The sequence below is a fragment of the Schistocerca americana genome, chromosome 11 (genome assembly GCF_021461395.2).
Source record: "Schistocerca americana isolate TAMUIC-IGC-003095 chromosome 11, iqSchAmer2.1, whole genome shotgun sequence".
Taxonomy (NCBI): Eukaryota; Metazoa; Arthropoda; class Insecta; order Orthoptera; family Acrididae; genus Schistocerca; species Schistocerca americana.
Genome location: NC_060129.1, coordinates 43,404,320 through 43,432,240, shown reverse-complemented (window position 1 = coordinate 43,432,240; position 27,921 = coordinate 43,404,320). Strand labels below are relative to the sequence as shown.

Here is a 27,921-nt window from a genome sequence, read left to right as displayed (position 1 = left end):
CGTGTGCCTCGTTGCGCCCCTTAAGCACCAGCAGAGCGAGCATTTCAGAACCGAGGCGCCAGGCGTTAGTGGTGCAGCGTGGAAGTGATTCGATTCATACCCGTGTGACAGATAGCAAAAAGTTGAATCGCATAGCGCAGCAGGCAGGCGCTTATCTGAAGATACACCGTTCTCACGTGACGGCCGACGCTTGATAAAGTGTGGCAGGGGAAGCAGACAGCGGCCAAGTCAGCCAGAGCGCACACAACAAGCGCCGAACGCCGCCAGACACCGCGCCGCCAGCGTCGCTGGTGTCACACCTGCCGACGACGAAGTTCTTCCCGACCGAAACATTCAGGTAATCGTACGTCTTAATGGGCCCTCACACCTTCAGTAATATTGTCAAACTGACAATGAACTGTCCGTCTCAGGGCGCTTATTGACGTATTGTCGATCCTAGAAATATTGATGAGCAGTATTGATGGACCTCAAAATATTCTCACTGTTGCCAGTACATTTTTTTTCTTTTTTTTTTTTGTCATCAGTCTACTGACTGGTTTGATGCGGCCCGCCACGAATTCCTTTCCTGTGCTAACCTCTTCATCTCAGAGTAGCACTTGCAACCTACGTCCTCAATTACTTGCTTGACGTATTCCAATCTCTGTCTTCTTCTACAGTTTTTGCCCTCTACAGTTTTTGCCCTCTACAGTTTTTGCCCTCTACAGCTCCCTCTAGTACCATGGACGTCATTCCCTCATGTCTTAGTAGATGTCCTATCATCCTGTCCCTTCTCCTTACCAGTGTTTTCCACATATTCCTTTCCTCTCCGATCCTGCATAGAACCTCCTCATTCCTTACCTTATCAGTCCACCTAATTTTCAACATTCGTCTATAGCACCACATCTCAAATGCTTCGATTCTCTTCTGTTCCGGTTTTCCCACAGTCCATGTTTCACTACCATACAATGCTGTACTCCAGACGTACATCCTCAGAAATTTCTTCCTCAAATTAAGGCCGGTATTTGATATCAGTAGACTTCTCTTGGCCAGAAATGCCTTTTTTGCCATAGCGAGTCTGCTTTTGATGTCCTCCTTGCTCCGTCCGTCATTGGTTATTTTACTGCCTAGGTAGCAGAATTCCTTAACGTCAGTGACTTCTTGACCATCAATCCTGATGTTAAGTTTCTCACTGTTCTCATTTCTACTACTTCTCATTACCTTCGTCTTTCTCCGATTTACTCTCAAACCATACTGTGTACTCATTAGACTGTTCATTCCGTTCAGCAGATCATTTAATTCTTCTTCACTTTCACTCAGGATAGCAATGTCATCAGCGAATCGTATCACTGATATCCTTTCACCTTGCATTTTAACTCCACTCCTCAACCTTTCTTTTATTTCCATCATTGCTTCCTCGATGTACAGATTGAAGAGTAGGGGCGAAAGGCTACAGGATTGTCTTACACCCTTCTTAATACGAGCACTTCGTTCTTGATCGTCCACTCTTACTATTCCCTCTTGGTTGTTGTACATATTGTATATGACCCGTCTCTCCCTATACCTTACCCCTACTTTTTTCAGAATCTCGAACAGCTTGCACCATTTTATATTGTCGAACGCTTTTTCCAGGTCGACAAATCCTATGAAAGTGTCTTGATTTTTCTTTAGCCTTGCTTCCATTATTAGCCGTAACGTCAGAATTGCCTCTCTCGTCCCTTTACTTTTCCTAAAGCCAAACTGATCGTCACCTAGCGTATTCTCAATTTTCTTTTCCATTCTTCAGTATATTATTCTTGTAAGTAGCTTCGATGCATGAGCTGTTAAGCTGATTGTGCGATAATTCTCGCACTTGTCAGCTCTTGCCGTCTTCGGAATTGTGTGGATGATGCTTTTCCGAAAGTCAGATGGTATGTCGCCAGACTCATATATTCTACACACCAACGTGAATAGTCGTTTTGTTGCCACTTCCCCCAATGATTTAAGAAATTCTGATGGAATGTTATCTATCCCTTCTGCCTAATTTGACCGTAAGTCCTCCAAAGCTCTTTTAAATTCCGATTCCAATACTGGATCCCCTATCTCTTCTATGTCGACTCCTGTTTCTTCTTCTATCACATCAGACAAATCTTCACCCTCATAGAGGCTTTCAATGTATTCTTTCCACCTATCTGCTCTCTCCTCTGCATTTAACAGTGGAATTCCCGTTGCACTCTTAATGTTTTCACAGTTGCTTTTAATGTCACCAAAGGTTGTTTTGACTTTCCTCTATGCTGAGTCTGTCCTTCCGACAATCATATCTTTTTCGATGTCTTCACATTTTTCCTGCACCCATTTCGTCTTAGCTTCCCTGCACTTCCTATTTATTTCTTTCCTCAGCGACTTGTATTTCTGTATTCCTGTTTTTCCCGGAACATGTATGTACTTCCTCCTTTCATCAATCAACTGAAGTATTTCTTCTGTTACCCATGGTTTCTTCGCAGCTACCTTCTTTGTACCTATGTTTTCCTTCCCAACTTCTGTGATGGCCCTTTTTAGAGATGTCCATTCCTCTTCAACTGTACTGCCTACTGCGCTATTCCTTATTTCTGTATCTATAGCGTTAGAGAACTTCAAACGTATCTCGTCATTCCTTAGTACTTCCGTATCCCACTTCTTTGCGTATTGATTCTTCCTGACTAATGTCTTGAACTTCAGCCTACTCTTCATCACTACTATATTGTGATCTGAGTCTATATCTGCTCCTGGGTACACCTTACAATCCAATATCTGATTTCGGAATCTCTGTCTGACCATGATGTAATCTAATTGAAATCTTCCCGTATCTCCCGGCCTTTTCCAAGTATACCTCCTCCTCTTGTGAGTCTTGAACAGGGTATTCGCTATTACCAGCTGAAACTTGTTACAGAACTCAATTAGTCTTTCTCCTCTTTCATTCCTTGTCCCAAGCCCATATTCTCCTGTAACCTTTTCTTCTACTCCTTCCCCTACAACTGCATTCCAGTCGCCCATGACTATCAGATTTTCGCCCCCTTTACATACTGCATTACCCTTTCAATATCCTCATACACTTTCTCTATCCGTTCATCTTCAGCTTGCGACGTCGGCATGTATACCTGAACTATCGTTGTCGGTGTTGGTCTGCTGTCGATTCTGATTAGAACAACCCCTCTGCCCTACCCTCCTATTCATAACGAATCCTACACCTGTTATACCATTTTCTGCTGCTGTTGATATTACCCGATACTCATCTGACCAGAAATCCTTGTCTTCCTTCTTCACTTCACTGACCCCTACTATATCTAGATTGAGCCTTTACATTTCCCTTTTCAGATTTTCTAGTTTCCTACCACGTTCAAGCTTCTGACATTCCACGCCCCGACTCGTAGAACGTTATCCTTTCGTAGATTATTCAATCTTTTTCTCATGGCAACCTCCCCCTTGGCAGTCCCCTCCCGGAGATCCGAATGGGGGACTACTCCGGAATCTTTTGCCAATGGAGAGATCATCATGACACTTCTTCAATTACTGAAGGTGTAAGGACAAATATTAACTGTTGGACTATATTCTCCATTTCCGGCAGGAGTGGCCGAGCGGGTCTAGGTGCTTCAGTCTGGAGCCGCGCGACCGCTACGGTCGCAGGTTCGAATCCTGCCTCGGGCATGGATGTGTGTGATGTCCTTAGGTTAGTTAGGTTTAAGTAGTTCTAAGTTCTAGGGAACTGACGACCTCAGCAGTTGAGTCCCATAGTGCTAAGAGCCATTTGAACCATTTTATTCTCCATTCAGATGTTGACAGAGCTTCAGGAAACAGCCACACAGAGTTAGCGTGAACTCTTTATTTTTTTCCAATTCGCATTGTGTATACCACACCTTAGATTCAGTTTTTAAGGAGCCTTTTAACACAAAAGTATTTTAATAGGGCTACAGAAGGGTAATCATTGTATGTACAACTCTAGGATGATTAACGGAGGATTCTCTATGACATTGTTTACTTCATCAATTTGAAAATATACTATAGATTAGAAATTTTTCCAGTCCATATGTGGCATACAGCAAACCAGTGCTTAACAGTACTGGTTAAAAACAGTCTTGGTTGCAATTTTAGCTTTTTATTTTTCAACTACGCGTTTTGCTTTATATAGGCATCTTCAGGTTGATCTTAATTTGGTATTTCTTAGAACGATCCTTTTGAAAGTGTAGCCAAAGGGCATGTTGGCCTGATGTATTCGACGATGCCCTTTGGCTGCACTGTCAAAAGGATCGTTCTAAGAAATACCAAATTAAGATCAACCTGAAGATGCCTAAATAAGGCGAAATGCGTAGTTGAAAAATAAGAAGCCAAAATTGCAACCAAGTCTGTTTTTAACCAATAATACTATAGATTGTTGTGTTACATAGAAATTTTGAAAAACGCTCCCATTTCGAAGAATGCGTCATTCATCTGCAGTGACTAGCGACAGGTCTAGGAAATGCCTGTCAGTTTCAGGAGATTATCGCAAAGCGTAAAAAAAAATTCTTGACGTCAATTTGCTGAACAGGTCCTTGCTAGGCAGGTATAGTTGCTTCATAGGTTTCTATAGAATTTCACTAATTGTGCTTCATACTACAGAACTAATCTTCGAGCATTAGAATGACCTTTCTGTTGCCAGACATCTTCAAGTTACTCCTAATCTCTTGCCGAATAAGATTGCCTCTCTTATGAACGTATTTTGCTTCTCTATTTTATCTCGTATCAACACTAGTAAGTGTCGTACAATGCAGTAGACATCGACAAATAATATACAAAATCTTGTGGGTCTGTGATTCTGATTTCAGTCAGTAAATTAACATGCGACCAGTGCCTTCTTTCGTCACACAATCTCGGAGCCATGTCCTCTTTTTCGTTGTTTTCTGTAGCTTGCTAGCTAATTGCACCAAACGCTTCCTTTTGGGTATTCGACATCTTGTTGTTGTTGTTGTTGTTGTTGTGGTCTACAGTCCAAGCACTGTTTTGATGCAGCTCTCCATGCTACTCTATCTTGTCCAAGCTTCTTCATCTTCCAGTACCTACTGCAACCTACATCCTTCTGAATCTGCTTAGTGTATTCATCTCTTGGTCTCCCTCTACGATTTTTACGCTCCATGCTACCCTCCAATACTAAACTGGTGATCCCGTGATGCCTCCGAACATGTCCTACCAACCGATCCCTTCTTCTTGCCAAGTTGTGCCACAAACTCCTCTTCTCCCCAATTCTATTCAATAACTCCTCATTAGTTATGTGATCTACCCATCTACTCTTCAGCATTCTTCTGTAGCACCACATTTCGAAAGCTTCTATTCTCCTCTTGTCTAAACTATTTATCGTCCATGTTTCACTTCCATACAAGGCTATACTCCACACAAATACTTTCAGAAACGACTTCCTGACACTTAAATCAAAACTCGATGTTAACAAATTTCTCTTCTTCAGAGACGCTTTCCTTGACGTTGCCAGTCTCCATTTTATATCCTCTCTACTTCCACCATCATCAGTTATTTTGCTCCCCAAATAGCAAAACTCCTACTACTTGAAGCATCTCATTTCCTAAACTAATTCCCTCAGCGTCACCCGACTGAATTCGACTACATTCCATTATCCTCGTTTTGCTTCGTTTTGCTTTTGTTGATATTCATCTTATACCCTCCTTTCAAGACACTGTCCATTCCGTTCAACTGCTCTTCCAAGTCCTTTGCTGTCTCTGACAGAATTACAGTGTCATCGACGAACCTCAAAGTTTTTACTTTTTCTCCATGGATTTTAATACTTCCTCCGAAGTTTTCTCTTGTAAAATCGCGTTTATCAGCTTACAGTTTTTGTCATTGGTGTCGAAAGTGTGAGGTCGCTTCAATATATTGAAGGTTTGAGAAACTAGTATTGTCAATAAATATTGAACGTGTGCCGGCCCCTTCATAAACGTGTTCTCGTTGTGCTTTGCAAGTGCAGCGTTCGCGTTCGCTGGTGATGGAGCACCCTTTCTTCCGCCGTCTGTAGAGAGGCTGCCGCAGCAGTGTGGTGTTCTGTCAGGTGCGGTTATGTCAGATTTTGAAGACATCTGGGAAAGTAAAACGCAGGTAATGGACTTACGTGCTTCTACGTGCACATCTACACCTGTATTCTTCAAACCACCGTGTAGTGCATGGCAGACGGCACGTCTCAGTGCACCAGTTATTAGGATTTCTTCCCGTTCCATTCAAGTATAGAACGCGTGCAATAATTATTCTACACTACTGGCCATTAAAATTGCTACACCAAGAAGAAATGCAGATGATAAACGGGTATTCATTGGACAAGTATATTATAGTAGAACTCACATGTGATTACATTTTCACGCAATTTGGGTGCATAGATACTGAGAATCAGTACCCAGAACAATCACCTCTGGCCGTAATAACGGCCTTGATACGCCTGGGCATTCAGTCAAACACAGCTTGGATGGCATGTACAGATACAGCTGCCCATGCAGCTTCAACACGACACCACAGTTCATCAAGAGTAGTGACTGGCGTATTGTGACGAGCCAGTTGCTCGGCTACCATTGACCAGACGTTTTCAATTGGTGAGAGATCTGGAGAATGTGCTGACCAGGGCAGCAGTCGAACATTTTCTGTATCCAGGAAGGCCCGTACAGGAATTGCAACATGTGGTTGTGCATTATCCTGCTGAAATGTAGGGTTTTGCAGGGATCGAATGAAGGGTAGAGCCACGGGTCGTAACACATCTGAAATGTAACGTCCACTGTTGAAAGTGTCGTCAATGCGAACAATAGGTGACCGAGACGTGTAACCAATGGCACCCCATACCATCACGCCGGGTGATACGCCAATATGGCGATGACGAATTCACGCTTCCAATGCGTGTTCACCGCGATGTCGCCATACAAGGATGCGACCATCATGCTGCTGTAAACAGAACCTGGATTCATCCGAAAAAATGACGTTTTGCTATTCGTGCGCCCAGGTTCGTCGTCGAGTACACCATCACAGGCGCTCCTGTCGTTGATGCAGCGTCAAGGGTAACCGCAGCCACGGTCTCCGAGCTGATAGTCCGTGCTGCTGAAAACGTCGTCGAACTGTTCGTGCAGATGGTTGTTGTCTTGCAAACGTCCCCATCTGTTGACTCAGGGATCGAGACATGGCTGCACGATCCGTTACAGCCGTGCGGATAAGATGCCTGTCATCTCGACTGCTAGTGATACGAGGCCGTTGGGATCCAGCACGGCGTTCCGTATTACCCTCCTGAACGCACCGATTCCATATTCTGCTAACAGTCATCGGATCTCGACCGACGCGAGCAGCAATGTCGCGATACGATAAACCGCAATCGCGATAGGCTACAATCCGACCTTTATCAAAGTCGGAAACGTGATGGTACGCATTTCTCCTCCTTACACGAGGCATCACAACAACGTTTCACCAGGCAACGCCGGTCAACTGTTGTTTGCGTCGGTTGGAAACTTTCCTCACGTCAGCACGTTGTAGGTGTCGCCACCGACGCCAAACTTGTGTGAATGCTCCGAAAAGCTAATGATTTGCATGTCACAACATCTTCTTCCTGACGGTTAAATTTCGCGTCTGTAGCACGTCATCTTCGTGGTGTAGGGATTTTAATGGCCAGTAGCGTAATTCTACCCTCACTATCCCCATGCGAGCTATATGTTTCCTAGAGTCATCACTTAAAGCCAACTCTGTATACTTCCAGGGGCTTCATTTGGACAGTTTGCGTCTGCAGGGTGATTCATGAATATATGCAAATATTTTAATATATTACACTACAAGTAAAACTAAAGAAAAAAGTTCATATACATGCAGGCCCACAAATGTGTAGTTACGGAGTTACGGCTAATGAAAGATTTTGCCTGAAATTTAGCAACTATGATAATATGAAGCCATCGCAAAACTGTACGAGGCTAAAGTAAAGCACGATTTCCATTTATTTTGTTGCTATTGATCTGGTGAAGCTAATAAGCCATGTCCCAGACGTGTAACTACCGTAGTTTTCCAGAATATCCAGAGAAGCAAACAAGTAATTTCGTAAAAATTTTAATTTATTAACTACTTGGCCCAACCTGTGTGTTTTTTTTAAAAAAAAAAAAAGAATTCCAGACAACTGCACAAAGTTTTCAGCATAAGTTGTAGAGAATTTAATTATGGAAAAATTATGGTAATAACGTTATATGAAACTGTATGAATGTGTCAGATAATCTGCTTTTATTACTAGCATAGCACATGTGAATTCGTGTTAAACCGGTAAAAACAAAAGTCAGTGTTAAGGAAGTTGTACAATGTACATACACAAAACTAACTCTCTTCAAGGACAGGAGACAACTGAAACAACTCATTAACGGTTGCCAACAATGACATAAACGTTTCTACATTCTTAATGGAAAGTAAACAAATTTACTTGCGTAATAACCTTTACTTCTGGGGATGTTCTGGAAAACTACTGTAGATACACGTTTGGGACATGTTGCTGTTGTGGCCTTCAGTCCTGAGACTGGTTTGATGCAGCTCTCCATGCTACTCTATTCTGTGCAAGCTTCTTCATCTCCCAGTACCTACTGCAACCTACATCCTTCTGAATCTGCTTAGTGTATTCATCTCTTGGTCTCCCTTTATGATTTTTACCCTCCACCTTGCCCTCCAGTACTAAATTGGTGATCCCTTGATGCCTCAGAACATATCCTACCAACCGATCCCTTCTTCTAGTCAACTTGTGCCACAACACAAACTCCTCTTCTATGCAATTCCATTCAGTGCCTCCTCATTAATTATGTGATCTACCCATCTGAGGTAAATGCTTTTCGGAAATCGAGAAATACTGCATGCGCCTGACATCCTTGATCCAAAGCTTTCAGTTTGTCATGTGAGAAAAAGACATGGAGTATGACATTCTGTTCGAGATACCTCATTATGTTTCAGCTCAGAATATGTTCTACGATTCTACAAGAAATCGATGCCAAGGATATTGGAGGGTAGTTTTGAGGGTCACTTCTACTACCCTTCTCATAGGCAGTTGTGGCCTGTGCTTCTTTCCAAGAACTGGGCACGGTGTTTATTTTGAGAGATCATTGGTAGATTACAATTCGAGGAGAGGCTAAAGTTGTATTATAAGTCCAGCAGTGTGCGTGTAAGAGCTACACATTAAACTTACTGACATTTGATAGTAAATTCCAAAAGGGTGGTGAAACATGAACAAATTATTCAACAATTTCCCAGGCAGTAATAGTACACACTAATAATAATGTATATGTTGAGTCTTAACACAGAAGATTACAGCAACCAGCCACTTTTTACCATGCTATTTATTTATTCCAACAGCGCCGTTACCGATTTCGAACCGATAGGTTCATATTCAGACGGCTAGTTCACGTTTTAAATTACATTTCTTCAAAATTTCATTGACATGCTTTCCAATTTAAAATTTAAAAAAGTCCACTTTTGTAATATTTGTAATATTTATATATGCACATCTATCCCAACCCGTTTACTGTGCTTTCAATGTATGCTATAATATGTCCATATTTGTAACATTTATTTATGTACATCTGGCCCTCATCATTAACTTTTGTTCCAATGTATACCTTAATATTTACGTAATATCACTGCAGTAACACTTTATAACTGACTGCTTTATTTGTTTATCTTAATTTTAATCAGTTCTCTTTCAATGTAAATAGTAAGTAAAGTAACATTACCAATTCGTAAATTTCTCCTGTCACATATATGCACATAATGAAATATCTCTGAGATTGGAATTCTTTGGCATTGTTATGGTTATAATATCGCCATCTTTGTATACATACCTCCATGTAGTGAAACTTGAGTGTGAGTCGTGCATTACATCATTTGCATATACACACACAAAAAAGTGCATTATACAGTTTTCAACGCTGCAAGATGATAAGCAACCCGCACTGGAACGTAATGGCGCTGATTATTCATTGTAAATAACCGAAACATTTAATAATAATAAATTGTTTACGTCACTTAAAATCGTCGTGAAGCACAATTACAAATAAGAAGACGTTGTCTCTCGTCTTGTTTTGGTTGTAGGGCATCACCACACCAAGGACGTTTCGCCAGGTGGGGAAACAAAACACGAAATGTAATGTAAAACGTGAACTAGCCATCGGTACAAAACCGGTAATGACGCAGTTTAAATAAATAAATAGCACTGTAAAAAGTGCCTGGTTGCTGTAATCTTCTGTGTAGGAATCAACCCATATTTTGTACACAGCCACAGGCTAAAAATGTCAGTTTTTGACAAAATAGCAGTAACAATAATTACTTTAACCGCGATTGTATTGGTTAGAGCACATGGCCATAAATTGTTAAAACTCAATGTGACCAACGAGTGTGAGCTCTATTACTAACTAAACAGTCCAAGTGGCTAAAATTAATTAAATTTTGTAATAATTACTGGTAGAGCTGTCAGCTTCCGCAGCTGACTAACACACATGTTAAGAAGATCACCAGACCCATTATTTTAAGTGCATTTATTAATCCACCATCTGTATCATTCTCACGCAGACTGTAGTGTAACAAGACACAGGTTAGGCTGAAAGCTACTGAAACATGCACTTAATATACAAGGGCGAGCTGAAAACTAATTCCTCCGAATTTTTTACATAAACACTCTTAAAGCTTTTTAAATGAAACAAACTTAACTAACTCCCTACATGTTTAAACTTCATGTCTACATAATCAATTCTCAATGGAGAGACAGGTGACAATTCGTGGGATAGCGATATGCATTTATACAGATGGCAGTAGTATCGCGTACATGAGCTATAAGGGGACAGTGCATTGGCAGACTTGTCCCCGTCCCCCCCGCGGATCCTCTATGATCTCATTCCTTTCCTCCATCTGCTCCTATTCGTCGAACATATCCGCATCCTCTACACCTCCCGCCGCCTTGATCCCCCTCACCCCCTGGTTGCTCCTCTCCTCTCCCGTCCCCGCCCCCTGCCACGCCTTCACCATTGTGTCCCCCCTACCCTCCATCTCTACACCCTTCATCTCCTTTCCCAAGGTGGCTTCCATCAACTCCCCCTCCCGGATGATGCCCTCTCTCCCTCCATTTATCCCTCCTATGAACTCTGATCCTCACTCCCCCTCCTTTCCTCTGTCCTTCCCGGGCTCCTTCTCCCCCCTTCTGCCCTGTTTTCTCCCCACTAAACCTCTCCCTACCTCCCTTCTTCCCCCCCTGAGTCCTTTTGTATTCCTCTCCTCTGCCTAACCCACTCCCTGTCGCATCTGCCCAGCGCCCCCACCCCTCTTATGGGTCCTCATCCTCCATCAGCTCCTTTCCCGGCTCCCCCCCTCTTTTTTATTTTCCCATCATCTGTCAAGTTTCCCCCCACCTGCTCTCGGCTGTGGTGTGTCACATTTGCCACCTTTTTAGTGCAGTGTTCCAGTGACTGTTCAGTGTTGTTCGTCTTTCTCGTGTTGCGAACAGAAACCATGCTGTCACTGGGTGTGAATTTTATGTCTTTTGCCAACAGAAACCAGACTGTCGCCGTGTTTTTTTAATTGTCTGTCTATTGTTTTACCTGTCTGCTTTGTATGTATTTTCTTAGCGTCATCATCCCTCTGTTCTTTGTTTTAAGTTCCACGATTTCTTTTCTCCATGTTACTCTTTAAGTCTCCGATTTTATCGCCAATTTTTTTATTATTTACTCTCTTCATCTTTCTAACAAAGTCTGTAGGCTGAAGAGCAGCATACTAAGCTGCTGCCAGCCCCACCCCCTTCGGGGGGAAATGAAATTCAATAAAGGAAAAAAAAAGAAAGCGAACTTTTCATTTGCTGGGTTGGGGTGTTGTGGGGAAGGGGACCAGACAGCGAGGTCATCGGTCTCATCGGATTAGAGAAGGACGGGAAATGAAGATGGCCGTGCCCTTTCAAAGGAACCATCCCGGCATTGGCCTGGAGCGATTTAGGGAAATCACGGAAAACCAAAATCAAGATGGCCGGACGCGGGATTGAACCGTCGTCTCCCGAATGCAAGTCCAGTGTGCTGACCACTGCGCCACCTCGCTCGATGTCATTTGTACTCAGGCGATTCATGTGAAGAGATTTCGACGTGATTATGGCCAAACGACGTGAACTAAAATACTTTCAAGGCGGAGTGGTAGTTGGAGCCAGACGCATGGGATGTTCCACTTCGGAAATCGTTGTTGTTGTTGTTGTTGTTGTTGCTGTGGTCGTCAGTCCTGAGACTGGTCTGATGCAGCTCTCGATGCTTCTCTATCCTGTGCAAGCTTCTCCATTTCCCAGTCAAGTTGTGCCACAAACTTCTCTTCTCCCCAATCCTATTCAACACCTCATTAGTTATGTGATCTACCCATCTAATCTTCAGCATTCTCCTCTAGCACCACATTTCGCAAGCTTCTATTCTTTTCTTGTCCAAACTATTTATTGTCCATGTTTCACTTCCATACATGGCTACACTACATAAAAATACTTTCAGAAACGACTTCCTGGCACTTAAACCTATATTCGATGTTAACAAATTTCTCTTCTTCAGAAACGCTTTCCTTGCCATTGCCAGTCTACACTTTATATCCTCTCTACTTCGACCATCAGCAGTTATTTCACTTCCCAAATAGCAAAACTCATTTACTACTTTAAGCGTCTCAATTCCTAATCTAATTCCCGCAGCATCAACCGATTTAATTCGACTACATTCCATTATCCTTGTTTTGCTTTTGTTGATGTTCGTCTTATATCCTCCTCTCAAGACAATGTCCATTCCGTTCAGCTGTTCTTAGGTCCTTTGCTGTCTCCGACAGAATTACAATGTCATCGGCGAACCTCAAAGTTTTTACTTCTTCTCCATGGATTTTAATACCTACTCAGAATTTTTCCTTTGTTTCCTTCACTGCTTGCTCAATATACAGATTGAATAACACTGGGGAGAGACTACAACTCTGTCTCACTCCCTTCCCAACCACTGATTCCCTCTCATGTCCCTCTACTCTTATAACTGCCATCTGGTTTCTGTACAAATTGTAAATAGCCTTTCGCTCCCTGTATTTTACCCCTGCCACCTTGAGAATTTAAAAGAGAGTATCCAGTCAACATTGTCAAAAGCTTTCTCTAAGTCTACAAATGCTAGAAACGTAGGTTAGCCTTTCTTTAATCTATTTTTTAAGAAACCGTTATGATAATCACTATTCCCAGATCTGCAGTGTCAAGAGTGTGCCGAGAACACCAAATCTCAGGCATTACCTCTCACAGCGGAGAATGCAGTGGCCGATGACCTTCATTTAACGACGGTGAGCAGCAGCGTTTGTGTAGAGCTGTCAGCGCTAACAGACGTGCAATACTCAGAAATCAACGTGGGCCGTACAATGAACGTATCGATTAGGAGAGTGGGGAGAAATCTGGCGGCAAAGGGCTATGGCAACAGACGACACAGCACGACATCACCTGGGCTCGAGACCATACCGGCTGGACCCTAGACCACTGGAAAACTGTGGCCTGATGGGCTGAGTCCCTGTATCAGCTGGTAACAACTGGTGTGGGCTGCCCTTACATGGAATGGTCTGGGTCCTCTGGTCCAACTGAACCAATCATTGACTGGAAACAGTTATGTTGTAACAGTTGTAAATTGTCGTAGCTGTATTCGTAAAGTCCCAGAGCTCCAAAAGCTAGTAGAAAGCACTGGTGTTCAAATCGTTATAGGCACTGAAAGCTGGCCAAAGTCAGATATAAGCTCAGGCTTTAGATTAGGGTGATTTATCCTGTAACCGAAGTTTAACGGATTCCTTTTAACACTCATGTGGATGACCTCACATTTTTCGTTATTTAGGGTCAACTGCCAATTTTCGCACCATGTAGATATCTTTTCTACATCGTTTTGCAATTTTTTTTTTTTTTGATCTTCTGATGTCTTTACTAGACGATAAACGAGAGCGTCATCATAATAAGGTAAATCAGAGCTCGCACGGGAAGATGTAGGTGTCTGTTTTTTTCCCCGCGTTGTTCGAGATTGGCATAATAGAGAATTTCTCTGAAGGGGGTTCGATGAACCCTTTGCCAGGGACTTAAATGTAATTTTCAGAGCATCCATGTAGATGCAGATGTAGATGTAGATGTACCTGTCAAGGATGGCAGCACCGTCGTGTTTACTGCCAAGAAACAGGCACTGGAGGAAGCAACAGCGTACACACCGGTATCGTAACAGGTGGACAGCTGCTACCCACTACGTGTCTTCACACCAGTCTCTTGCGTAGCACGGCCAACGAACGTGAATGGGTACTTTTGGTTGACGGTACTCTTTGAACGGCATCATTCAGCCAGGGTCTTTGACTGAATAATTTGCGTGAATCCAAGTTTCGTTTAAACAAACCACTGGCCACTTCAATTCACGTGCTTCATACCCCACGAATAGACAACATACGATTAAAACTAGTGACAGCGTTGGAGAGCCAGCCCTGATAAAACTCTGCCATCTGGTGAGAAAGATGTATAAGACAGGCGAAATTCCCTCAGACTTCATGAAGAATATGATAATTCCAATCCCAAAGAAAGCAGTTGTTGACAGATGTGAAAATTACCGAACTAACAGTTTAATAAGTCACAGCTGCAAAATACTAACGCGAATTCTTTACAGACGAATGGAAAAACTAGTAGAAGCCGACCTTGGGGAAGATCAGTTTGGATTCTGCAGAAACGTTGTAACACGTGAGGCAATACTGACACTACGCCTTATCTTAGAAGAAAGATTAAGGAAAGGCAAACCTACATTTCTAGCATTTGTAGACTTAGAGAAAGCTTTTGACAATGTTGACTGGAATACTCTCTTTCAAATTCTGAAGGCGGCAGGGGTAAAATACAGGGATCTAAAGACTATTTACTATTTGCATAGAAACCAGATGGCAGCTGTAAGAGTCGAGGGACATGAAAGGCAAGCAGTGGTTGGGAATGGAGTGAGACAGGGTTGTAGCCATACCTGATGTTATTCAATGTGTACATTGAGCAAGCAATAAAGGAAGCAAAAGAAAAATTTGGAATAGGAATTAAAGGCCAGGGAGAAGAAATAAAAACTTTTAGGTTTGTTAATGACATTGTAATTCTGTCAGAGACAGGAAAGGACTGGAAGAGCAGTTGAAAGGAATTGATAATGTCTTGAAAGGAGGATATAAGATGAACATCAACAAACGCAAAACGAGGACAATGGAATGTAGTCGAATTAAGTCGGTTGATGCTGAGGGAGTTAGATTAGGGAATGAGACACTTAGTAGATGAGTTTTGCTATTTGGGGAGCAAAATAACTGATGATGGTCGAAGTAGAGAGGATATAAAATGTAGACTGGCAATGGCCAGGAATGCGTTTCTGAAGAAGAGAAATTTGTTAACATCGAGTATAGATTTAAGTGTCAGGAAGTCGTTTCTGAAAGCATTTGTATGGAGTGTAGCCATGAATGGAAGTGAAATGTGGACGATAAATAGTTTGGACAAGAAGAGAATAGAAGCTTTCGAAATGTGGTGCTACAGAAGAATGCTGGAGATTATATGGGTAAATCAGATAACTAATGAGGAGGTACTGAATACAATTCGGCAGGAGTTTGTGGCACAACTTGACTAGAAGAAGAGATCGGTTGGTAGGACATGTTCTGAGGCATCAAGGGATCACCAATTTAATATTGGAGGACAGCGTGGAGGGTAAAAATTGTAGAGGGAGACCAAGAGATGAATACACTAAGCAGATTCAGAAGGATGTTAGTTGCAGCAGTTACTTGGAGATGAAGAAGCTTGCACAGGATAAAGCAGCACGGAGAGGTGCATCAAACCAGTCTCTGGACCGAAGACTACAACAACAATATCATGCACTGCTTACCACAAGAAGTGAGACACCGAAAAGAGAAGAAGGAAGTAAAACGAAACCTCAGGGTGTCAGAGGTAATGTGGCGTTATTAAATTTACAAATGCAGTGTGCGGCCATTTATCTGTATGACGCTCCACTCCGTCTGTCCTGGTTATATGCACTGATTCGGTTGGGAAGTGTGTCTTACAGATGTTGTGCCCTTTCGTGAGGAAGCTGGCCCACTGCTGATGTAACTGGTCGTCGATACCTGGGATAACAGCACTGGAATGAAGCTGACGTCCAAGTTGGTTCCCCACGTGTTGTGTTGGTGACAGATCTGAGGATCTTGCTGCCGACAGGAGTAATTCAACATCACGCGTACAGTTCGTAGAGATACGTGTCGTGTGTGCAAGAGTATTGTTCTGTTAAAAAATCCGGGCGAGTGTTGGAAGAACTCGCACACTGAGGTTTGCATACGAACCTAATCGTTACAGTGTTGAAGAACTACACTACGGGCCATTACAATTGCTACACCACGAAGATGACGTGCTACAGACGCGAAATTTTGCCGATACGAAGAAGATGCTGTGATATGCAAATGATTAGCTTTTCAGAGCATTCACACAAGGCTGGCGCCGGTGGAGACACCTACAACGTGCTGACATGAGGAAAGTTTCCGACCGATTTCTCGTACGCAAACAGCAGTTGACCGGCGTTGCCTGGTGAAACGTTGTTGTGATGCCTCGTGTAAGGAGGAGAAATGCCTGCCATCACGTTTTTTCTCACTTTAATAAAGGTCGGATTGTAGCCTATATCGATTGCGGTTTATCGTATCGCGACATTGCTGCTCGCGATGGTCGAGATTTGTTAGCAGAATAAGGAATCGGTGGGTTCAGGAGGGTAATACGGAACTCCGTGCTGGATCCCAACGGCCTTGTATCATTAGCACGAACAGTTCGACGACTTTTGCAGCAGCTTGGAGTATCAGATCGGAGACCATGGCTGCACCACAGAGAGGAGCGCCTGCGATGGTGTACTTGACGACAAACCTGTGTGCACGAATGGCAAAACGTCATTGTTTTCGGATGAATGCAGGTTCTGTTTACAGCATCATGATGGTCGCATCCGTGTTTGTCGAAATCGCGGTGAACGCACACTGGAAGCGTGTATTCGTCATCGCCATGCTGGCATATCATCTGGCATGATGGTATGGGCTGTCATTGGTTATACGTCTCGGTCACCTCTCGTTCGCATTGACGGCAGTTTGAACAGTTGACGTTACATTTCAGATGTGTTACGACCCGTGGTTCTACCCTTCATTCGATCCCTGCGAAACCCTACATTTCAGCAGGATAATGCACGACCGCATGATGCAGGTCCTGTACGGGCCTTTCTGGATACAGGAAATGTTCGTCTGCTGCCCTGGCCAGCACATTCTCCAGATCTCTCACCAACTGGTAACGCCTTGTCAATGGTGGCCGAGCAACTGGCTCGCCAAAATACGCCAGTCACTACTCTTGACTGTATTGTGTTGAAGCTGCATGTACACCCCATCCAAGCTCTTTTTGACTAAATGCCCTCGCGTATCAAGGTCGTTTTACGGCCAGAGGTGGTTGTTCTGGGTACTGATTTCTCTCGATCTATGCACCCAAACTGCGTGAAAATGTAGTCACATGTCGGTTCTAGTATAATATATTTGTCCAATGAATACCCGTTTATCATCTGCATTTCTTCTTGGTGTAGCAATTTTAATGGCCAGTAGTGTATAACAAATATGTGTGAATAGGCCCCGTGCAGAATTGCGGTTTGGGGGAGTCTTGGTGCTCGGTTTCTATTTGAGTTAGAAACATGGTGTAAAAGGTTTTTAGTTTAGACCAGCCATATGTGTAGTCACTCCAACATCTGTTTTGCTTTGTCTGCGCTGTAATGTATTAAGCAAGGTTTGAACGACGAACCGGAGCTGGTACCGAGGTAAATCGTGCGAATCGGCCAATTCCTTTTTCAAAGGATTTTATTTGGGCTGAAATTAATGATCAGCTAATGCAGGGCTTCCCGACGTGTGGTCCGCGGACCCCTTTAGGGGCCAGCCGGCTCTTTCTAGGGGGTCCGCGGCCACCTTTCACCAAATCGTGTAAGATAATGAGTAAAATTATTGAATAAAAATGTGGAAATGAAATTCATCATTTCTTTTTTTTTTCCCTGTGAAAAACATGCGTACTTTTACTTCAGGTCGTATTCCCAAGCAGCCTTTGCGGTTCCTAAGTGAGAACGAATACACAGTTTAGTGCCGGAGAATGCGGCTTCTCTGATCGACTGTTTTGCGACAATACGGGGGTCGTTTGTGCGCCGGCTCACGGCGCTAGATGCGCTGAAACCTTTTACGCATGCGCGGAGCGAGCTTTGTCGGATTTATTATGTGAAAACTCCGGAAGTACTCCATTGGCTGCAATATCCTGTGGAAGTGGAATAACCAAGAAGCGTAAGTACAACGAAAGCTATTTAGAAATGGGTTTTATGGAGACAAAAAAGGATAAAGCTCAGTGTGTAATTTGTGCGCGAGTCCTTCCGAGCAGTCCAATGGTTCCAGTTAAATTGCGCCGTCAGTTTGAAGGTACTCACCCGGATTTCCAGGCTAAAGACGTCGATTTTTTTCAAAAGGAAGAGTGCTGAACTAGCTGCTTCTCAGCATTGCATGAAAACTCATGCAAAAACAATTAATAAAAATTCATTAAAAGCTTCTTTCTTAGTTAGTCATCGAGTGGCAAAAACAGGCAAAGCTCATACCATTGCAGAAAATCTCATAAAGCCGTGTGTCAATGATATTGTTTCTTGCATGCTAGACGAATTGGGAACATGGCACGTGCATTAAGAAGTTTCCAGTTCCCATGGGTTTCGCTCTGAAATTTAAAGTTACTGTGCTCTTGACTGACGAGTGGATTTTCGACTGAAAAAGGGGTCCGCCAGCTGAAAAGGTTGGGAAGCCCTGAGCTAATGGTACCATTTTATGTCCACGATTCGGATTATACATGCAAAAACATGCAAAAAGCATGTTCTTTCTAGGAATTTCTTGAAGCAAGGCGCTTTTATTATTTAATGTATAAAATGCATATTTGAAGCATCAGTTGTTTTCATTTTAAACCCAGACATCATTTCGGTCTTGGACCATCATCAGAGATGAAGGGTGAAAATGGTTTACGCCACCATATTGCATTAGTCATTACTTAAAATCTGTTTTGTATCTCATGAATGTAAATATATGACAGAGGACTTTCAAAGCAAACCAACGAATACTAACTGTATACAGAACAGTACTGCCATATGTACAGTCACTCAAAAATGGCTTCAAATGGCTCTGAGCACTATGGGACTTAACTTCTAAGGTCATCAGTCCCCTAGAACCTAGAACTACTTAAACCTAACTAACCTAAGGACATCACACACATCCATGCCCGAGGCAGGATTCGAACCTGTGACCGTAGCGGTCGTGCGGTTCCAGACTGAAGCGCCTAGAAGCGCTCGGCCACTCCGGCCGGCTACAGTCACTCAAATATCTGTTTTGCTCTAGCTACGTTACAGTACTATTAAGCAAGATTTGAACGAAAAGCGGGAGCTGGCATCCAGGTAAATGTTGCTCTGTATACATTTAGTATTCGTTTGTTCGACTTTAAAGTCCTCTGTCATATATTTACAGTCATGACATACACAACACATTTTAAGTGACGACTAATTCTATACAGTGGCTTAAACCATTTTAACCCTTCATCCGTGATCATGGTCCGCGACCTAAACGATCTCTGATTTTAAAATGAAAAGAGCTGATGGTTTAAATATACATTTTATACATTTCTTAACGGCTGTTGACAGTAAGCTTCCAAAAATGTTTTATAATTTAAGCTTGTACCAATGGGCTCTGACATTGCCCGAAGGTAGATAAATGGATAAAGTCAACACGAAATTTTTTTATCCAATAATCTTTACCCGTTGTCGACATACGATAGTTTAAAGTCGAGCTATATGTAGCGTCTTACGACAGCTGAATTCGGGGAAACGGTTTAAAGTGAATCAAATAAATAAAAAATGCATTCTTACGATAAAACTGAAAACTCACTTTCAATAATGTAGCTTCATTCGAATTTTACGTGTAAAAAACGTTTTTTTGTGAGGTTTTTTACGCGCGTCACTTCCATGTTTCGATTTTTTGGAACAGGTTCAGATTTTGTAAGAAGGTAGAAAAATACATGCAATTAATGGGCGTCCTGTTTTATTGTGAAAGCTTTATCCGTTGCCACGATATAAGCAAATGGCTTGAAAGACAATTTAAAAAAAAAAACTATACCGTAGAGCTCTCTCAGCTGCAAGGTGTTGGCACACCTGCATCTTGTAATTTTATGGGCTAAAGTCCCTGATCCTGTGCCCAAAATCCATATGATTCGCCAGCCATAGTGAACATTATATAATATCGGATGGCTGAAGAGCGTACATTGCATGGGGGCTTAATTAAATAAATATGGATGCAATGCAAATACTTTTAATTTTTCGTAGCTGTATGTCCGATTACGAAGTCTCGTAAACGGTTGGCCCTGACTAGTTTTAGTAGGCAATCTGACTGCACAGAATAACAACAAACAATGATAGCACATTTCTGTTAACACAATTAATTAATTAAGTCGCCAGCAACTATAAAACCAACGCAACAACAGAGCACAAGTGTAACTGTTCTGTGTGTGGAAGTGTGATTCAACGTACACATCTGGCACGGTTCTTCTTCAATAAGACAAGAAATTTTAAATATCATTTATACTGAAGTAATTACAAAAATAGAAATACTATAATTGCGCAAGAAAACCAGAATTACACTCTAATACAAGAACACAAGCCAGATGCTTTGTTGACTGAACCTGTAATGACGCATTATTCAAGACATTGAAATAATGAGAAACAAAGCGAGTTTTGTTACCTTCATATATATTGATGAAAAGCACTCTAATCATTACAATATCTCCATTGGAACAACATCTGCTGTCTAGCCCATCAAACAACTGCATGAAACATGGAACAAGCACTCACTACTACAACATCTCCACACCGACTCGCTACTACCACATCTCGACAAGCACTCTCCACCACGACCTCTCGACAAGCACTGCACTCCGCTACTTCTCAATAATCACTGCCTACTACGAGTTCTCGACCAGCACTGCCAGTGGAGGCGGCTGAATAATACTCTTTGGCGCAATCTCTGGCGCTGTAGCTCAGTGTAGCCACCTTTCAACATGTAATAGCTAAAAATGTTTTTGTGGGAGGATAAAATGTTACATGTGCGGTGAGGGGTGTATAAACAAATAGACACAGATCTGTGTGCCTCTAGAGAGTGGGATGCGTCTACAATAGGGAGTACCCGACAGTGTGTGTGCATCTGTAATAGAAAGCGTCCCAGACTGCAGATGCGTGCATCCTAAATGTTAATCACCCGTCGTGTCGTATTGAATGGGGTGACAAACGCCACGTTGGATGAGATGATGAAATGTGCCACGCTGCAGCCCACGACACGACATCATGTGTCATGTTACATTACTTGACGAAACTCCTGTATTACATGGCGTGGGTGCTAATACTAATTTGGATCAAAAGCACGGTTGTTGCGAGGTGCTGTGGGCCCAGACCCCGTGCTGATGGACTATAATACTCGACCTCATGGAGCATGGGCAGTTGTTTCTTTGGAAACAGAAGATATTCCACACATGGCATGGCCTGCTCGCTCTCCCGATTTGTATCCCACAGAGGATGTCTGGGATGCACTAAGCAGACAGCCTGCATCACGTCAGCATCCATCAACCTCTCTCCAACACTCGCGAGCAGCTCCACAGGAAGACCGGGCGTTATTGCCTCAACATGACATTGGTGACATTCACAGCGTGCTCCGTCGTTGTCAGGCCTGTATTGCTGCCAGGAGGGGTCGCACCCCGTAGTGAGCACGTTAACCAGTTGTAGGAATGCGTGTGCAGATCTGTTAAGTTGGAAACAAAACGAAGAACATCTGAGTCTGCTGCTATGCATGTTGTGGTTGTCTACGCTGTGTATTCTTTATATACACTACTGGCCATTAACATTGCTACACCGAGAAGAAATGCAGATGATAAACGGGTATTCATTGGACAAATATATTATACTAGAACTGACATGTGATTACATTTTCACGCAATTTGGGTGCATAGATGCTGAGAAAACAGTACCGAGAACAATCACCTCTCGCCGTAATAACGGCCTTGATATGCCAAGGCATTGAGTCAAACAGAGCTTGCATGGCGTGTACAGGTACAGCTCCCCATGCAGCTTCAACACGATAGCACAGTTCATCAACAGTAGTGACTGGCGTACTGTGACGAGCCAGTTGGTCGGCCACCATTGACCAGACGTTTTCAATTGGTGAGAGATCTGGAGAATGTGCTGGCCAGGGCAGCAGTCGAACATTTTCTGTATCCAGACAGGCCCGTACAGGACCTGCAACATGCGGTCGTGCATTATCCTGCTGATATGTAGGGTTTCGTAGCGATCGAATGATGGGTAGAGCCAGGGGTCGTAACACATCTGAACTGTAACGTCCACTGTTCAAAGTGCCGTCAGTGCGAACAAGAGGTGCCCGAAACGTGTAACCGATGGCACCCCATACCATCACGCCGGGTGATATGCCAGTATGGCGATGACGAATACACGCTTCCAATGTGCGTTCACCGTAATGTCGCCAAACACGGATGCGACCGTCGTGATGCTGTAAACAGAACCTGGATTCATCCGAAAAAATGACGTTTTGCTATTCGTGTAGCCAGGTTCGTCGTCGAGTGCACCATCGCAGTCGCTCCTGTCTGTGATGCAGCGTAACCGCAGCCACGGTCTCCGAGCTGATAGTCCGGACTGCTGCAAACGTCGTCGAACTGTTCGTGCAGATGTTTGTTGTCTTGCAAACGTCCCCATATGTTGACTCAGGGATCGAGAGGTGGCTGCACCATCCGTTACAGCCATGCGGACAAGATGCCTGTCATCTCGACTGCTAGTGATACGAGGCCGTCGGGATGCAGCACGGCGTTCCGTATTATCCTCCTGAACCCACCGATTCCATATTCTGCTAACAGTCATTGGATCTCGACCAACGCGAGCAGCAACGTCGCGATACGATAAACCGCAATCGCGATAGGCTACAATCCGACCTTTATCAAAGTCGGAAACGTGATGGTACGCATTTCTCCTCCTTACACGAGGCATCACAACGTTTCACCAGGCAACACCGGTCAGCTGCTGTTTGTGTGTCAGAAATAGTTTGGAAACTTTCCTCATGTCAGCACGTTGTAGATGTCCCCACCGGCGCCAACCTTGTGTGAATGCTCTGAAAAGCTAATCATTTGCATATCACAGCATCTTCTTCCTGTCGGTTAAAGTTCGCGTCATCTTCGTGTTGTAGCAATTTGAATGGCCAGTCGTGAACTTTCTACTTTGCTATCACCTGTTTACATTCTTTTGTGGTAAAATAAAGGTAACCTAACAAAATTTCCCTTTGTTGCTTTAGTTGTGGACTAAGCAAAAGAATTTACAAAACAAAAGATGAATCATTGCTAAAATATATCATTATTTCATAAATTAATCCAGAAACAAATTTAATAATTAGTGTTACATTATGCAGTTAATAATGGGAATTGTAAGTATGTCACGAATGTTGTTATTTTAAATAGTTTTAAGACAAGAGTAATTTTAACTGTTAGTACATATCGATAGTAACACATTAATTTCATTTTATACAGTTTAGCCTGAAATATAATACATCGAATACAAAATCATGAATTCTTGTAATGAAAAGGCTGAGATAATTTTAACCTATGCGAGATTCGAGATTATACATCGAATCGGTTATCTCTATAAAAAAAAGTTAGAGTTAGAGGAGGATGATTCATTACAACTTCCAGTTGCAAAAGACAGAGGTTTTCTCATCTTTATGATAGCACAAATTCCCCTGAAAGGTGAGTTTCCGGTTTTGTACGATGACGTGACAAACAGCTGTTACGTGTCTGGAGGTTTGAAATGCTTGTGTGTGTGGATCGCCATTCATCAGGGAAACCTGAAATCCTTGTTTGATGTCCTTATCGGTGGCGATTTATCACTCGAGTGTGTGGCCGTTTGTCATGTGACGGTATAGCTGTAGGTCACACGCACACCACATCTAGCCCACTTCTGATAACCGCTAAGCGAGACTGCAGTGCCACGCGCCGCAGTACACACGACAGCACTGATTGCCTGCCTGATAATATCGCTTCTTCAGAACAGTTACAAGCAAACTTAAAGCAGAACTGCTGAGCTAAATTTTGAAATGCTCTTTTACTAAGGAAGATACATAAGTGCCACCACAATGTGCTTCCCTCACTGCTGTAAAGGTGAGAGATACGGGTATTTGCGTCACTGAATTTGAGAAAAAGCTGCCAACGCTAAATTTATCCCCTGTCATTTCTTCCAAAAACGTATATATGGGGTAAGGTGGGGTAAATGCGACCTAGTAATTTCTTGTGGCTATAAAACGCTTATCCGTGGTCGGAAATCGACGTTACATAAGTTAAATTATAGGTAATATAAAGGAGCAGCTTTTTGCAAAATATTTTTGTTTTACCATCAATAGCTTTTGAGATATCCGTATTTTAAGGAACGCCCACTTTTGCCATTTGCAAAAATGGGGGGGTAAATCCGACCCCTATTTGTTTGGCTGGTTTTTACGGGAATAGTTCTAAATGAACGGTTTTTTTGGGAAATAATTGTAAGAAGTTATGTTTTTTACATAAATGAACAAAATGTATTCAGAAAAATAACAATGCTTACAAGGGAACCTCCCCAGCGCAACCCCCTCAGATTTAGTTATAATTTGGCAAAGTGGATAGGCCTTGAAAAACTGAACACAGATCAATCGAGAAAACAGGAAGAAGTTGTGTGGAACTATGAAAAAATAAGCAAAATATACAAACTGAGTAGTCCATACGTAAGATAAGCAATATTAAGGATAATGTGAGTTAAGGAGCGCTGTGGTCCCGTGGTTAGCGTGAGCAGCTGCGGAGCGAAAGGTCCTTGGTTCAAGTCTTCCCTCCAGTGAAAAGTTAAATTTGTTATTTCAGACAATTATCACACATAATCAACTTCGCTCTCCAAAAGCCCAGGACATGTTCAGATTTGCTTGGACATATGCAGGATTTGACGGTCTACACACGGAAAAATTTGAAAACGTTAAAAACATATGTTTTGACAGAGCACAGGGAAAACTGTGCGAATGTGAAACTGTTGCATTCATTTGTTGCAGTTTATGTGACAAACTCTTATGTTTCATCACTTTTTTGGGAGTGATTATCACATCCACAAGAAAACCTAAATCGGTCAAGGTAGAAGAATCTTTTTAGCCATTCGCCAAGTGTACAAGTTAGGTGGGTCGACAACATATTCCTGTCATGTGACGCACATGCCGTCACCAGTGTCGTATAGAATATATCAGACGTGCTTTCCTGCGGAGGAATATGTTGACCTATGATCTTGCGATCAAATGTTTTCGGTTCCCATTGGAAAGGCACGTCCTTTCGTCTACTAATCGCACGGTTTTGCGGTGCGGTCGCAAAACACAGACACTAAACTTATTATAGTGAGCAGAGACGTCAATGAACCAACGGACAGATCGTCACTTTCCGAAAATAAAGTAAACTTTTCACTTGAGGGAAGACTTGAACCAAGGACCTCTCCTTCCGCAGCTGCTCACGCTAACCACGGGACCACGGTGCTCCTGAGCTCACATTGTCCTTGATGTTGCCTATCTTGCGCATGGACTACTGAGTTTGTACACTCCTGGAAATTGAAATAAGAACACCGTGAATTCATTGTCCCAGGAAGGGGAAACTTTATTGACACATTCCTGGGGTCAGATACATCACATGATCACACTGACAGAACCACAGGCACATAGACACAGGCAACAGAGCATGAACAATGTCGGCACTAGTACAGTGTATATCCACCTTTCGCAGCAATGCAGGCTGCTATTCTCCCATGGAGACGATCGTAGAGATGCTGAATGTAGTCCCGTGGAACGGCTTGCCATGCCATTTCCACCTGGCGCCTCAGTTGGACCAGCGTTCGTGCTGGACGTGCAGATCGCGTGAGACGACGCTTCATCCAGTCCCAAACATGCTCAATGGGGGACAGATCCGGAGATCTTGCTGGCCAGGGCAGTTGACTTACACCTTCTAGAGCACGTTGGGTGGCACGTGATACATGCGGACGTGCATTGTCCTGTTGGAACAGCAAGTTCCCTTGGCGGTCTAGGAATGGTAGAACGATGGGTTCGATGACAGTTTGGATGTACCGTGCACTATTCAGTGTCCCCTCGACGATCACCAGTGGTGTACAGCCAGTGTAGGAGATCGCTCCCCACACCATGATGCCGGATGTTGGCCCTGTGTGCCTCGGTCGTATGCAGTCCTGATTGTGGCGCTCACCTGCACGGCGCCAAACACGCATACGACCATCATTGGCACCAAGGCAGAAGCGACTCTCATCGCTGAAGACGACACGTCTCCATTCGTCCCTCCATTCACGCCTGTCGCGACACCACTGGAGGCGGGCTGCACGATGTTGGGGCGTGAGCGGAAGACGGCCTAACGGTGTGCGGGACCGTAGCCCAGCTTCATGGAGACGGTTGCGAATGGTCCTCGCCGATACCCCAGGAGCAACAGTGTCCCTAATTTGCTGGGAAGTGGCGGTGCGGTCCCCTACGGCACTGCGTAGGATCCTACGGTCTTGGCGTGCATCCGTGCGTCGCTGCGGTCCGGTCCCAGGTCGACGGGCACGTGCACCTTCCGCCGACCACTGGCGACAACATCGATGTACTGTGGAGACCTCACGCCCCACGTGTTGAGCAATTCGGCGGTACGTCCACCCGGCCTCCCGCATGCCCACTATACGCCCTCGCTCAAAGTCCGTCAACTGCACCTACGGTTCACGTCCACGCTGTCGCGGCATGCTACCAGTGTTAAAGACTGCGATGGAGCTCCGTATGCCACGGCAAACTGGCTGACACTGACGGCGGCGGTGCACAAATGCCGCGCAGCTAGCGCCATTCGACGGCCAACACCGCGGTTCCTGGTGTGTCCGCTGTGCCGTGCGTGTGATCATTGCTTGTACAGCCCTCTCGCAGTGTCCGGAGCAAGTATGGTGGGTCTGACACACCGGTGTCAATGTGTTCTTTTTTCCATTTCCAGGAGTCTATATTTTGCTTATTTTTTTCATAGTTCCACACAACTTCTTCCTGTTTTCTCGATTGATCTGTGTTCAGTTTCTTAAGGCCTATCTGCTGTGCCAACTTATAATTAAATCTGAGGGGTGTGCACTGGGGAGGTTCCCTTGTTAGAGTACTAAACGTACTGGAAGTTAAATGAATGTAAATTATAATTGAAAAAAGATGCACGGCGGTGCTACAGCAATGTCGATCTCCGAATGTTAAAATCGAGAGCGACAGCTCGTAAAGACATTCCTATTTGCATTGCAGCAACTGCTCTGCGAATATAGTTTTGATTGCGTTTTGTCGTTTTTCTTTCGTAATTTCGCACCATTTTCCTAAAAATAACTGTTTAGTCCCCCTTAAACATCCCAACAACCACCACCACCTAAAAATAAGCAAAAATTCACTTTCTTTCCATAAATAAATAATTCCATGCACATAAACGATAAAAATATGCGGTCGGATTTACCCCACCATGGCCGGCCAGAGTGGCCGAGCGGCTCTAGGCGCTGCAGTCTGGACCCGCGCGACCGCTATGGTCGCAGGTTCGAATCCTGCCCCGGGCATGGAAGTGTGTGATGCCCTTAGGTTAGTTAGGTTTAAGTAGTTCTAAGTTCTAGGGGACTGATGACCTCAGATGTTAAGTCCCATAGTGCTCAGAGCCATTTGAACCATTTGAAATATTGAAATTTTTCATTTAATGCATAACACGCTGTTTCTCGTAAGTAATTACTGTTGTACCTCAGTGTGAATGTTCGTTGCTATTGGTATAGTGACTAACTACAAAGACGTCCGCTTAAAATCGCGCTCAGTTCAACG

The 27,921-nt window shown here is 43.5% G+C and overlaps 1 protein-coding gene across 1 annotated transcript in view; it reads left to right on the top strand.

Annotated features, from left to right (window-relative positions):
- The first annotated feature begins 227 nt into the window (after window positions 1-227).
- Window positions 228-27,921, top strand: part of LOC124554120 (sugar transporter SWEET1-like) — a 101,002-nt gene continuing 73,308 nt past the window's right edge. Inside the window, exon 1 of the mRNA XM_047128184.1 lies at window positions 228-337. The gene's annotated coding sequence lies outside the window, so the exon portion shown is untranslated. The remainder of the gene's footprint in view (window positions 338-27,921) is intronic.